This window comes from Dipodomys ordii, unplaced genomic scaffold (genome assembly GCF_000151885.1).
Source record: "Dipodomys ordii isolate 6190 unplaced genomic scaffold, Dord_2.0 Scaffold6, whole genome shotgun sequence".
Taxonomy (NCBI): Eukaryota; Metazoa; Chordata; class Mammalia; order Rodentia; family Heteromyidae; genus Dipodomys; species Dipodomys ordii.
The window spans coordinates 8,021,824-8,034,396 of record NW_012267222.1 but is presented as its reverse complement, the minus strand read 5'-3'; the positions used below and the strand labels follow the sequence as shown (position 1 = coordinate 8,034,396).

At 39.8% G+C, this 12,573-nt stretch overlaps 1 pseudogene; it reads right to left on the bottom strand.

Annotated features, from left to right (window-relative positions):
* Positions 1-11,533: 11,533 nt before the first annotated feature.
* LOC105997495 lies at positions 11,534-12,023 on the bottom strand (annotated as a pseudogene).
* Positions 12,024-12,573: the final 550 nt, after the last annotated feature.

The window sequence follows — 12,573 nt, the reverse complement described above, 5'->3', positions numbered from 1 at the left end:
ACTGTTGGTGCCTGTCCCAGATACGAATGCCACCCTCAGGGGAACTGTGAAGAAAAAGTTGTTTTCAATGGAAATCATCTATTGAACCAGTGGCTTTACTGAATCTCAAATTGTCTAGTAATAAACCCATTCATTATGGTGTTGCTCAAGAATAGAATGCATGCATGCATGAGGTTCTTGGTTCAATCCCCAGCAACAAACACCATATTTTTATCTTCAGCTGGGAATCATCCACTGGAAAAACAAGAATATCCATTAATGTCAGCAAAATAGGATGTTGGATTTTTTTAATCATCTTCCAATTGTCTGCACACTTAGATATCCTAGCACTCTACCTCTCCATTTTCTGATTTATGTGATACTGTAATCAAGGAGCAATTTCTTCCTTAATTCCTCTTTTTTAAAGAAGAGCCCAGTTCCTTAATTTATATCCTCATGGAGAAGCACAAGACATGCTAAGAATGTTTCCTTTCTTTTTGAGCCTCCTGAAGAAGAAACAAAAAGAAACAATGGTAAGTATGACTGCCTTAATTCTCTGGTATTCCCCTGGACCTTCTTGTTCTATGAGTCCTCAGTGTCCTCCAAACCTTATGGTTTGGCTATAAAGTATCCACAAAAGTGCATGGGCTCAGTGCTTGTGCCACAATTGGTTGTTGCAATAATTGAGAGGTAATTGGATTAAGAAGGCTCTGATTTAAGGCATCACAACTGCTGTTAGATTAATAACCTGATGGCATTATTTAGAAGTGCTAATAGTTGGGTCTTATTTGGAGAAAGTAGGTCACGGGGTGTATATTATAAAATAATATCTTTCCCTGACCTTTCCCATCCCCTTCTGTTTTATGGTTATCACTATGTGATCGCCGTTGCTCTATCCTATCCTCCTACTATTATGATGACCTCCTTTACCATCGCACCTTTTAGATACACTTGAAAATGAGCCCAAACAACTGGGTACAGCACTGAGGAAAACAACAGATTCCTGGAACCACTTCATGGCTGGGCAATGGATAGAAAAGCTGTATTCGATTGAAGAGTAGTCTCTGTAGTTGGGTTTGCTGTGGGGTATTACTTAGTCAATCAGTAAATGAACTAAAGTGATGAACTTGAAGTAAGGGAAACTTAAATGATTTCCAATTTAACATAAGGTCAGATACATTCTTTTCAAAGAAAAAAATATTTAGGAATGCAAGAATACCCAATAAAGCTATGTACAAAAAAAGAAAGGGAAAATATGTAGACTATTCAGGGAAATCCTTTCCTCCACTGCCAAAGGAGAATCAACTGAGCCTAAGATCACAGTCAAGGTTCTGGTCATTGTTGATAAAATGGTTTGACAGGAGTCCATCAAATTGTTAAAATACTTACTTATGTAGCATCCACCAGGGACAGAGATATACTAAGACACAACTCTGATACTTGGAAACAAAAGAACCAGATTGCAGTCCCACAATCCCACTGATGTCTTTCCCTTCTCTGTGATTGTCTTCATGGTCACCCCTGATTAGTCTATTTTGTTGCACCCATCTACCCTCAAGTGGTACACAAATGTTGTTGCGGGTCTATTTGCAAACCAAAACTGTTTGTTTTTCTCCTTCTGTTTCCCAATTCTAAGAAATATCTAGAGGCCCTAAACATACACTGAGGAAGTAGAAGCCAATGAAGTAGATGCTGATGGTCAAAGGACTAGCTATCTGTTCATGTCACTCACAGGTGCTCTCTGGTCCTGTCTGACCCTAGTGTCTTATGTATTCTTTACATGTGACCAAGGAAGTGACTCAAGGAAGACTTCCTCTTGCATTCCTGAGAGTAGATTCCAAACACAGCACTTCTATGCTCATGCTCTGCAGGGCCATAGTCACATTCCCATTAATGAAGCCAGGTTCTACGCCAATGGTGGCTATTCCTTACATCTGAGCTTCCTCTGTTCCTTAGAGCTTTTTCTTGTTTGTTTTGTTATGTATTTCAGCCAGAAACCTACCTTTCCAATCTTCTGTTGTAACTAAAATGTTCTTTATATTCACTTTCTCTGTTCAAATTTCTGTGTGCTGTCTGCTTCCATCTTGGTCACCATTGATACAGAATTACTGCAAGAAATCACGCAGGTGATAGACTATAATATGGTTGTGAGGATTGGTTCGGTTATGTCCTTGGGTTTTAATGTGCAATTCTTAAGTCATAAGGGGATTATTCTGAAGTATAAAACATGGGCTCTTGCCAGGTGCCAGTGTCTCACACCAGCACACCTACCAACTCGGGAGCCTAACATCTGAGGATCTTAGTTCAAAGCCAGCAAAAGCAGAAAATTCTGTAACACTCTTATCAATTTATTACCAAAAAAGCCCAAAGTAGAACGGTAGTTCAAGTGGTATTGTGCTAGGCCTGAGCAAAAAAGCTCAGGGACAGCACCCAGGCCCTGAGTTTAAGCCCAAGAAATGGCACACGCACCAAAAAGTGGGGTTGTACATTTAAATTTAGAAAACATTGAAACATTGAGCCTCAAGGTCAATAGGATAATATCTTGCTGATTAATGTAGCTTACCTTTTCTGTTTCATAGGATATTGGTCTCTCATGCCTGTGAGCGCTCAAAAACTTCTTGGGAAGATGTCCCAGAAATCAATTTTACTGCTCCAAGTAAACTCACCACTTTTATCATGAGACTCATAAATCTTGTTTCATGGAGAATGTAGCACTGTTACAGTTACACAGAAACTCTTCTACAGATCAAAGGAATTACAAAACATTGATTACATATATCAAAAACATCTTGAGCACTACAAGTAGGAGTAGGTTTCTTTGTCATCATAAAGAGTGTACAGGGTTGTGGTAGTAAGTATTCAAAAGAGTGCATTTTAAGTATTTTCACTATGGAGGCTCAAATAAAACAACAGTCTACACAGAAATACATCTTTGTGTTGTTCATGCTAGAGAACCAGATGTATTGTACTTGTTTTTCTGATAAGTGGGGGTAGAGTGGGGAGAGTAATAGCTTCTTTGTCAGTAGTTGAAGACTTGAATCAGTACTGATCTTTATTTATAAAGATGTCATATTAGAGAGGGTTTTTTTTTGCACTTTGTGCCAAACAGACTCCAAATGCTAAAAAGAGGGAACATACTGGACTGAATTTATCTTCTGCAAATTAGACATCCTAAACCTCAGCTATTCTTACCCTTCTCTTGAAAAATACATCAGCAAGAACTTGGCCAGCATGCTTTCAAAACTCTCTGGTTTGCATTATGGACAGGCAAATTCTGACTAATTATATTGATATAGGTTTTCTGACTTCAATGGGCCAGTGAAATCAAAGATGAGCAAAATACAAGGCATGCATTTAACTATGACAAACAAGGAAGACATACATACACAGGAGGAGAACAGATATGTTCCAGCAACAAGAATGCTTTTGCTCACAGAAAAAATTGCTTATGTAGCATGGTGTCTGTCCCAAGAATTAAATACATGTCTGCTCTACTATAGAGCAGCATGATTGACAATAACCAAACCCCTAACTTGAGTCATAACAGTGGAAATCCATGGCTTCTCATCCTTTTCATATCTTAAGTTAGTGCACAGTCCAGGGGCCTCAATTTAAAAAGAGGCCAGATCTTCTGGGAAAAAAGCAACTTTTCATCTATATTTCAGGTATATATTGCAATTCTCCATGCAACATTTGGCTAAAAGGATTTGTAGCTTTTACCAAATTGAACCTGCCCTATATATTTTCCATGACTTACTAGACATGGGTTCTGAATTAACAATAAATCAGGTGACCTACAATGTTATGTGGTTCCTCCCAGTCAAATAGGGGTGAACTGAGGTCAGATGTCTTACAATCTGTTTCTCAGTAGGCTCCTTGATCCAAAGACGCATGTATTTTGTGACTTTTGTGTTGGAAAGTGTAATTGCAGATAGATAACTGGGAAACTGGCAGATTCCACATGGTTCTCTGACCTCAACAGGAGCTAACTATGGCAAGGATGACCCTGTGGGAAGCACTGGGCCTGCAACCCCTACCCAGATAGTAAACAGAGGTAGTGCTGCTCCCATGGGACACTGCAGAGGTCCAATTCACCATAAAGGGCATGAAAGAAAACATGATGTGTTTCACTATATGTGATGTGCAGACTGCCAGGTGAATGACTGTAGATGAGCCTCCAATTAATCATCCAGTGACTCCAATCATGGCTGTTCCTCAGCTGTAGTGTCTTGATTGAAGCAGGTAAGTGTTTGGGGAAAAAATGGGAAAAAGGCAAAAGCCAGCCTCATTCTCAACAGACTAGGACTGCTTATTGAAGAACAATGAGGGGCAACAACCTTCCCACAGGATCTGAGGTTGTGCAAGGAGGTAGGGTTGGAGTTAATCTTTTATGGGGTCTGAACAAGGAGAGAGAGGTTATTGAAAAAGCCATTAGGTTCAGGGAAGTGGACCAACAATGGAATGCTTACAGCCAGGCTCAGGTGGATTGTGCTGCCTGCATCAAGCAATCAGCACATATCTACTATAATAGGGTAGGGGTCAAGCCCTCATATTCCATGTTTAGATACATAAGAAGATTGGACCAAGAGGGAAGAGGGAAGTCCTTCATATAGGGTCTTTGGATAGATTAAAAACTTTGGACTGGATCTGGGCACCAGTGGCTCATGCCTGTAATCCTAGCTACTCAGGGGGTTGTGTTCTGAGGATCATGGTTCACAGCCAGTATGGGAAGAAAAGTCTGTGAGACTCTTATCTCCAATTAACTACCAGAAATCCAAAAGTGGCATTGTGACTCCAGTGGTAGAGCACTCACCCTGAGGTGAAGAGCTTAGGAACAATGCCCAGGCCCAGAGTTCAAGCCCTATGACTGATTAAAAAAAGGGAGGGGGGAGAGAGAGATTGAGAGAGATTGGGAAAGAAGTTGATGGTTGTCTTTTCAGGCTATTTCCTGATGACTTGAGGGAGTCATTTTGAGCATTGGTATACCACTAGGTCATATGTTGGTTAGGCCTCTTCTTTGTTGAGGGGCTAGAGTTCTGTGGGCCCAGTATCATCTCTGTTAGGGGGTAGGTATCCTGCAGACATGAGGACCTCTGTCAATCTCTGGGATATGAAAGTTTGCTTGTGTTGCCAGAAGAAATCAGAAAGATATTTGACCACACATGGACCTACAGATATTGTCAGTATAATCAGGATTATTGGGCCCACAAATGGCAGAAGGAAGTATGGAAAAGAAAAAAAACTGGATGACTTGGCTACTTCCTGTCTCTTGCATCCCAGGTTGTCCTGCAGTTTGTGGAAAATGTCCCTAACAACTTCTGATTGATTGACATTGGCAACTAGGAAGAGGAGAGCATAGTTGAGTGGTTAATACTAAGCAGTCAGAAGCTGGGGCTAGATTGGGGTGGTTAAAGTATCAGTAGGATGCCTTGATCATTACCTGTATTTGGACTATAGATGTCTAGACTATAGGGATGGGAGATCCAGGAAGGTGCCAAAGCAAACATCCTAAATCTAAGAATCACTATAGATTCATATCCATTTAGAAGAAAAGCAGGTATGATCATTCAATAGGCATGCTTGTTAACTATATTCTTTTGATCTCCTTACTCTAGTTAATTTTGAGATGGTGAGACAAAGTGACTCCATTGTCCTGGAGCCTAGGTGCTTTTTTCTGGGATGCCTTGTCCTGGTTAGCATTTCTTTTGTCAGTCACAGGGATTGAACTCAGCGCCTGGGCACAGTTCCTGAGCTCATTTGATGAAGGCTATCACTCTACCACATTGACCATAGCACTATTTCCAGCATTTTGCTTGTTAGTTCAAGATAAGATTCTCACAAGGATTTTTCTTTCAAGGCTGACTTTGAACTATGATACCTAGATCACTCCTTATTCCCAGTTGAAGCAATATGAAGACAGATAGAAACAGTTTTAAGCAGGGATTACCTGGGACTGGTTAAGAATAGAATCTAAGTTTCACCAAAAAATACTTATCAGACTCACTTATCCCACTGTGTGTGGACTAAATGCTGCAGAGGTTAAAATTTCTAATAATATATAAAATATTAAGTGAAATGAACCCTAAGATAGGGACACAAGTGTTTTTTTTTCTTTCTTGCTATTGTTTTTAATGTATTTGTAATGTACTATGTGATTTTTTTTGTTTCTTTTGTATGTTCTTCCCCCATGGTATAACCACTGTTTTCACTGTATTTGATTCCGGTTCCCTGCATCTTGTATATACAATTTTCTAATTTGGGGAGGGGAAGGGAAATAACAAAATGCTGAAATAAGGATACAGGTTGACCCATTGTAACAGTGAGATGTAATAGAGACTGTTGAAAACAAGCTTTACAAGTTGGGGGGAGGGGTTAAGGAGTGGGCAGGGAAGGATGGTAGGTGAAAAACAAAGGCGGAGGTAACAAAGCTAGAAAGGAAATGTACTCATTATCTTACTCATGTAAATGTAATCCCTCTTTATAATATTTTTACAATAAAACATATATAAATTTTGAAAGATTTTAGGCTAGAAGAAAAATAATTGTAATGATAAAATGCAATAGTAGGGGCTGGGAATGTGCCTTAGTGTTAGAGTGCTTGCCTAGAATGCATGTAGCCCCAGGTCTGATTCCTCAGTACCACAAAAACAGAAAAAGTGGGAAGGGATGCTGTGGCTCAAGTGGAAGAGTGGTAGCCTTGAGCAAAAGAAGCTCTTGGGGAGTGTCTAGACCTTGAGTTCAAGTCCCAGGATTGGCAAAAAAATCCTCAATAATAATTAATTTATTTACAAATAATCTTGTTAATTTTAAACTGAATTGAGCACTTTAGGGTACTAATTAAGATTGAAACCATTGTCAGCTTTGTACCCAAGGCAGTTTACATACTTGGGAAATAGACACTAGACAACGAAAAATAGCGTTCAAGTTAAAAGGTGGTCAGAAGATCAATATGAAACACAATAGACACAGGTGAAAACAATTCTCCCAGATATGTTTATCTCAGAGATAAACATAGGACGTACTGAAGAGACACAACCACAAATAGGTAGGAAGATGAGATCTGATTATCACAGTTCAAAGCCAGCCTGGGAAGCAAAGTCCCTAAGTTTCTTACCTTCAATTAATCATCAAAACAGCTGGGAGTGGAACTGTGACTCAAGTGGTAGAGTGCCAGGCTGAGCAGAAAAGTTCAGCACTTAGATCTTGAGTTCAAGACCCAGAAACAACAACAACAGCAAAGATATAGATTGGCTATTTGGATCAAAAGGCAACCTGCATCCATCTACTGTCTATAGGAGACAAACAAAAATGACAAATACAAATGCATACTCAAAATTAAACTCTGGAACAAAATCTTCCAAGTAAATACCTCCCATACATAGTCAGAGTAGAAATACTAGTATTTGGAAAGTCAGGTTTCAACCTAAAGCTTACTAGAAGAGAATAAGGACATATTAAGAAAAGGAACTCTCTGTCAGAAGGACAGAACAATCCTTAACATCTATGTACCAAATGCTGGTAATCTCAACTTCACAAGTCACGCACTAGTTGACCTAAATACGCACACAGTTTAAACACAGTGATGGTTGGAGTTTTCAACACACCGTCATCACCGAAGGATAGATCACTCTGGCAAAAACACAGCAAAGAAACATCAGAGTTAAATAGGACCTACCTAGCAGACATCTACAGAATATTGCACCCCGTAGCATCATGATATGCATTTTTGATGGCAGCAAGACAAAATGTAACAGTCTTCAAAATAGAGCCTACCTAGGTCACCAAGGAAAACTCTGCAAATTCAGGAATATCCAAATTGGTCCCTCCATTCTGTTATACTACAAAGAAATAAACAGAGCTCAACAGCAAGAGCCATTACACAAAATACTCAAATACATGGAAACGGAACAATGTATTCCCTTATGATCACTGTCATCAAAGGCATAAGAAGGGAAATTCAAACACTTCTGCAACTCAATATAAATAAACACTTGAAGTACCAGTTTCTCTAGGACACAGTAAACACAGTATCCAGAGGAAAGTTCATAGCTATGAGTGTCTACACCAACAAACTGGAGATATCTCAAAATAATTATTCAATGATATAGCTTGAGCTGTATCTCTTTTCTTAGGGGAAAAGAGAAATAAGCCAGACCTAAAACCAGTAGACAAAGAGCAATAACAAAAAGTAGCTCACAAATAAATGAATTCGAGACTAAAATAAGTTTTTAAAAAATCAACAAAACAAAAAGCTGGTGCTTTGAAAAATTTAACAAAACATGCCTTTAATAAACATGATATATAGAGAAAACATCACACAAATAAATAAAATTAGAGACAAAAAGTCCACGAGACTCTGATCTCCAATTAACTACCTACAACCTTAGAAGTGGAGTTGTGGATCAAGTAGTAGAATGCTAGTCTTAAGTAAAAATGCTCAAAGACAGTGCCCAGGCACTGAGTTCAAGCCCCATGACTCACACACACACACACACACACACACACACACACACACACACACATCCACTTTAAAATAGCTGTTTATTATGGGTCCACGGGAATACAAAGACAAAGCTGGGTCTCCAGGCTCAAAATGGGTTGGTTGGAATCTTTTTGGCAACCGAGAAGCAAAGAACTTTCCCTGCTTGTTCAAAACTTGACTCTGTGGTATTTGTGGACTTCAGTAATGGAATGGCACAGGCAAACCCTATAAAAGAAGTGACTGAGAGTGTGGGCTCTGTCATTTGATTTGAATGTGAAAAGTGTGCTGAGAAACTAGTAATTGACAATTTATTGAAACTGGCTAGCCCTGGACGAGGCCATTTATTTTACATCATCAAATCCCTGGAAGTCATAGCATGAAGATAGAGAAAATAAAAAGTGATTGTGAAGCTGATTCTGACACTGAACAAACCAGGCTGTTGAGTTGAGACTGCACAGTAGAAACTGGAGTATGTCTGCTTTTCCCACAAACCCACTGTGCTCTTCTTCATCTAGTCTCACTCAGCACAAAGATGATCTATTAACTTCTGGTTTCACAACACAGAAAAGAGCCACAAATCACTTAATGTACCTTTACAAGTTTCTCCATTTCCCCAGAGGTTATCATCCTTTTCCAGAATCCATTTTCTCACTGCATACCCATCTCTTAATGTCAAGGTGGTGATGAAACACAGACTTTTCCCAGCGAAAGGTGCCAGGGTTGTAACCTTCCTAGAGCCTGTCTAGATGAGAATCTGAGCCAACCACCCTCTTTTTAGATGTTTATAGGTCACAGTATGGGAAAGTTGGGCCCAGGAACCACTCAGCAATGTATAATGCACCATGGTCAGTAGGTGAGAGAGTTCACCGATACCTTCTTAAGCTGCCAAGACTTCCACAGCTCACTCTGCATGATTACCTGCTGCATTGGACTTGGGGTCAACATATGGGTTTTTGCAGTGCAATTATTCACTGTGAAAATTTCTCCTGTCTTCAGCTATGCAGTGAATTTTTGGATTCTGCAGTAGGTCTTCTAGCTGACAATAACATGGGTAAAATTTTAATTTTTAATGACTATGGTTTGACAGGGGACTGAGTATCTGAAACAGAATTTGTGTGTAAAGCTTGTTAAAGGAAGGCAATGACCAGTAGAGTGGACTTTAAATCAGCTCTGATTAGATTCCATGGTCACTTGCAGGCAGAAAGCACACAAAGGAAAAGCATGAAGTAAGTTTATGGTGAGAAAGAATCTGTCACCTTTGTTATGTGCTAGAAATCATAGCGCCAGGTCCATTTAAGTTTATATCCCTTTAAACAGGCGACCTCCAGTTGTTCATTGGAAGAAAAGAGTCTTCAGTTGGGCTCTCCATAAGTCTGGTAATGAGTATGTTTCTGTCTTGGACAATGTCACTCTTTCCTTTGTTTTCTCCCAGTTTCTCCATCCTGTACCTACCCACAAGTTGTATATGTTATTTTCCACATTGTGTAGAGCATAATTGCATTCATCCATCCTTCCTCCCTTTTTCAATGCTTCTCCTCTTGAGCCCCCTACAATGAGCAAAAAAGGCCCAAAAGCAAAAGGAAATGCCACCACCAAAAACAACAACACAAGCACCCATATTTCTATTTCCTGGAATTCCTTTTTATAAATAGTATTTTAAATGTTCAGAGGAGTTAAGCCTTTGTGTTTCTCCCCTACCAGTATCCTCCTAGAATTTTGTATAGTTTCCATGTCCAGTCCTGTCTCAGGTCTGTCTTCCATATATGAGAGAAAACATGCTCAATTTGTCTCTCTGAGCTTGGCTTACCTCACCTACCATGATTTGTCCTAGGTCCATCCATTTCCCTGTAAATGACATAAACGTATTCTTTCTAATGGATAAGTAAAATTCCATTGTGTATATGTACCATATTTTTTGATCCACTCATCTATTATAGGGCATTTAAGCTGTTTCCACAACTTGGCTCTAGTGAATAGTGCAGCAATAAACATGAATATGGCAAGTGTCTTAACTGAATCCTGGCTTGTAATGTTCTGAATAGATACCCAGGAGTAGTATGGCTGAGTCAAAATGAGGTTCTATGTTTAGTTTCTTGAGGAACCTCCAAACAACCATTCAGAGTGGCTGTGCTAGTTTACATCCCCACCAACACTGCAATACTGTTCCTTTCTCCTCACATTCCTTTACAAAGCCCACCTTTACTTTTACTCCTCCTCTCTTGCTGTCCCTACAAAACTCTTCTGAAAACTTCTTGTAGACAAGCCCAGAACATCACTAGATCATGAAAGTATCTCTGAAAATGAATTCCTCAAGCCACTGTTGATAATGTGAGTTGGACGGTGACCAGTGACCATGAAGTCAAGAATAGTGATTTATCTTCTGGGAGGAGAAAAAGAGGGAGCAGTTCCAATAATTTTTCATTAGGAGCATGGTTTCACCAATCAGCAAATTGTGGCATTTATTCTGAACACATGTATGAACCAAAACTTGAAGAAAATGTTCAAGGTATTTTTTCCTTTCATGTTCAGTCTATGAACAATAGTAGTTGAGGATGTTGCCAGGAACACCACTGTACAGCGTTGGTATTGAGGAGAAATAGACCAGTGGATTTCCTTCAATATGCAGGTGGACAAGCCTCCTCATTCGTGATCCTAGGGTTAGTGTCATACACTATGTTTCCTTTTTATTTGTGAATTGCTTTTATTGAAAGTGCTGCTTCATTGATTCAGTTTTGTGTACTGCTGAAAATTGAACCCAGGCCTTTATGTGTGCTGGGCAAATGCTTTATCACTGAGTCACAGCACCAACCTTCATATGTTCTTTATGTAACTAACTACAGCATTCATAATATTGTAACAGCAGAGGAAAGAAAAAGATTTCTTATCAAATTAAATTAAGCATCCATGAAAGCTGTCTTTTAAATGGTACCAGGTCATGGGGATCCCATGGCCTTCCAGGAGCTTCCAATAGAGTATGGCATCATCATGAAGAACACCTTCATCACAAGTCACCAGAAAGGCTTCAGGGAGCTGAGCAAAAAATCGCATTGTCTGCTACATGGGGAGGACTTTCTACATTAAAATGTGTTTGGTTTCCAGATATGCAGCCTCACTGAAAGGCCCAGGAGATGCAGATTGCCAAGTGTTTTTATTTCTGAATCTTTTGGGAAAGTTATCAGAGCTCAGCCACTTCCTGTTTTTACCCCAAGCATCAGCAGGAATACAAGCTCCTTGTAACATGGCATCTTGCCATGATAAGTCATTGACAAGAAATTTACACACTCAAACCATCAAGTCCCTGTTAAGGAATGGAACATTTGGAATCTGTTGAATTGATGTTCTGGAGAACTGGGTAAATCAAGACTTGAGCCTTTATCCAGGGAAGGTCTTTTCTGCCCAACAATGCCTGGTTGACATTGGCCACAACACCACCTCCTAGACTGTCTCCAAAGAGCACAATCCGGGAGGGGTCTACTCCATAGGTTTTCACCATTTCCAGTCATAGAATGGAGGCATTCTGACAATTGTGGTAAGTAACTGGGGAATGGCACATGGGAAGCTTTTAGTGCCTATGGAAGAAAGAGGAAACAAAGCAACCATTGCACCAGGGGTTCACAGAGATCATTTGAACAGTGTCCTCTTATTTCCTTGAGATGACCGTACCTGACCAAATCTTCAAAATATGTCTAACATCTAAAGAAAGTTATCTCTAATTTTCCTGTGTGGATATGATGAACTAGACCAGTCAGAGTGGCCAGCATTCTCCATTCATCCCAAACTGTTCTCCATAGCTTATTAAATCCACACAGGTTAGTGCAATAAAAAGCTGTTGGTGTAGAAAGCAGCAAACTAGTAATAACAGAAAAGAAGCAACTAAAGCTGCTGAGCCCATCACCAGTCAGGGAAGTGGGGAAGTTAAGATGGGGAAGTGAAGGTCGAGGTCCAGGTGAAGTTGCATTCAACCAGGAGAAATGAAGAGAGGAAAAGAAAAGAGAGGCTAGAAGTATACAGGAGAGGAAAGAGGAGAAGATGACATCAAAGAATAGAGCAGGAGAGAGGAGAGAAAAGGAGAGGAGAAGAGGAGAGGAGAGGAATCTCTCAAAGTTCAGCAG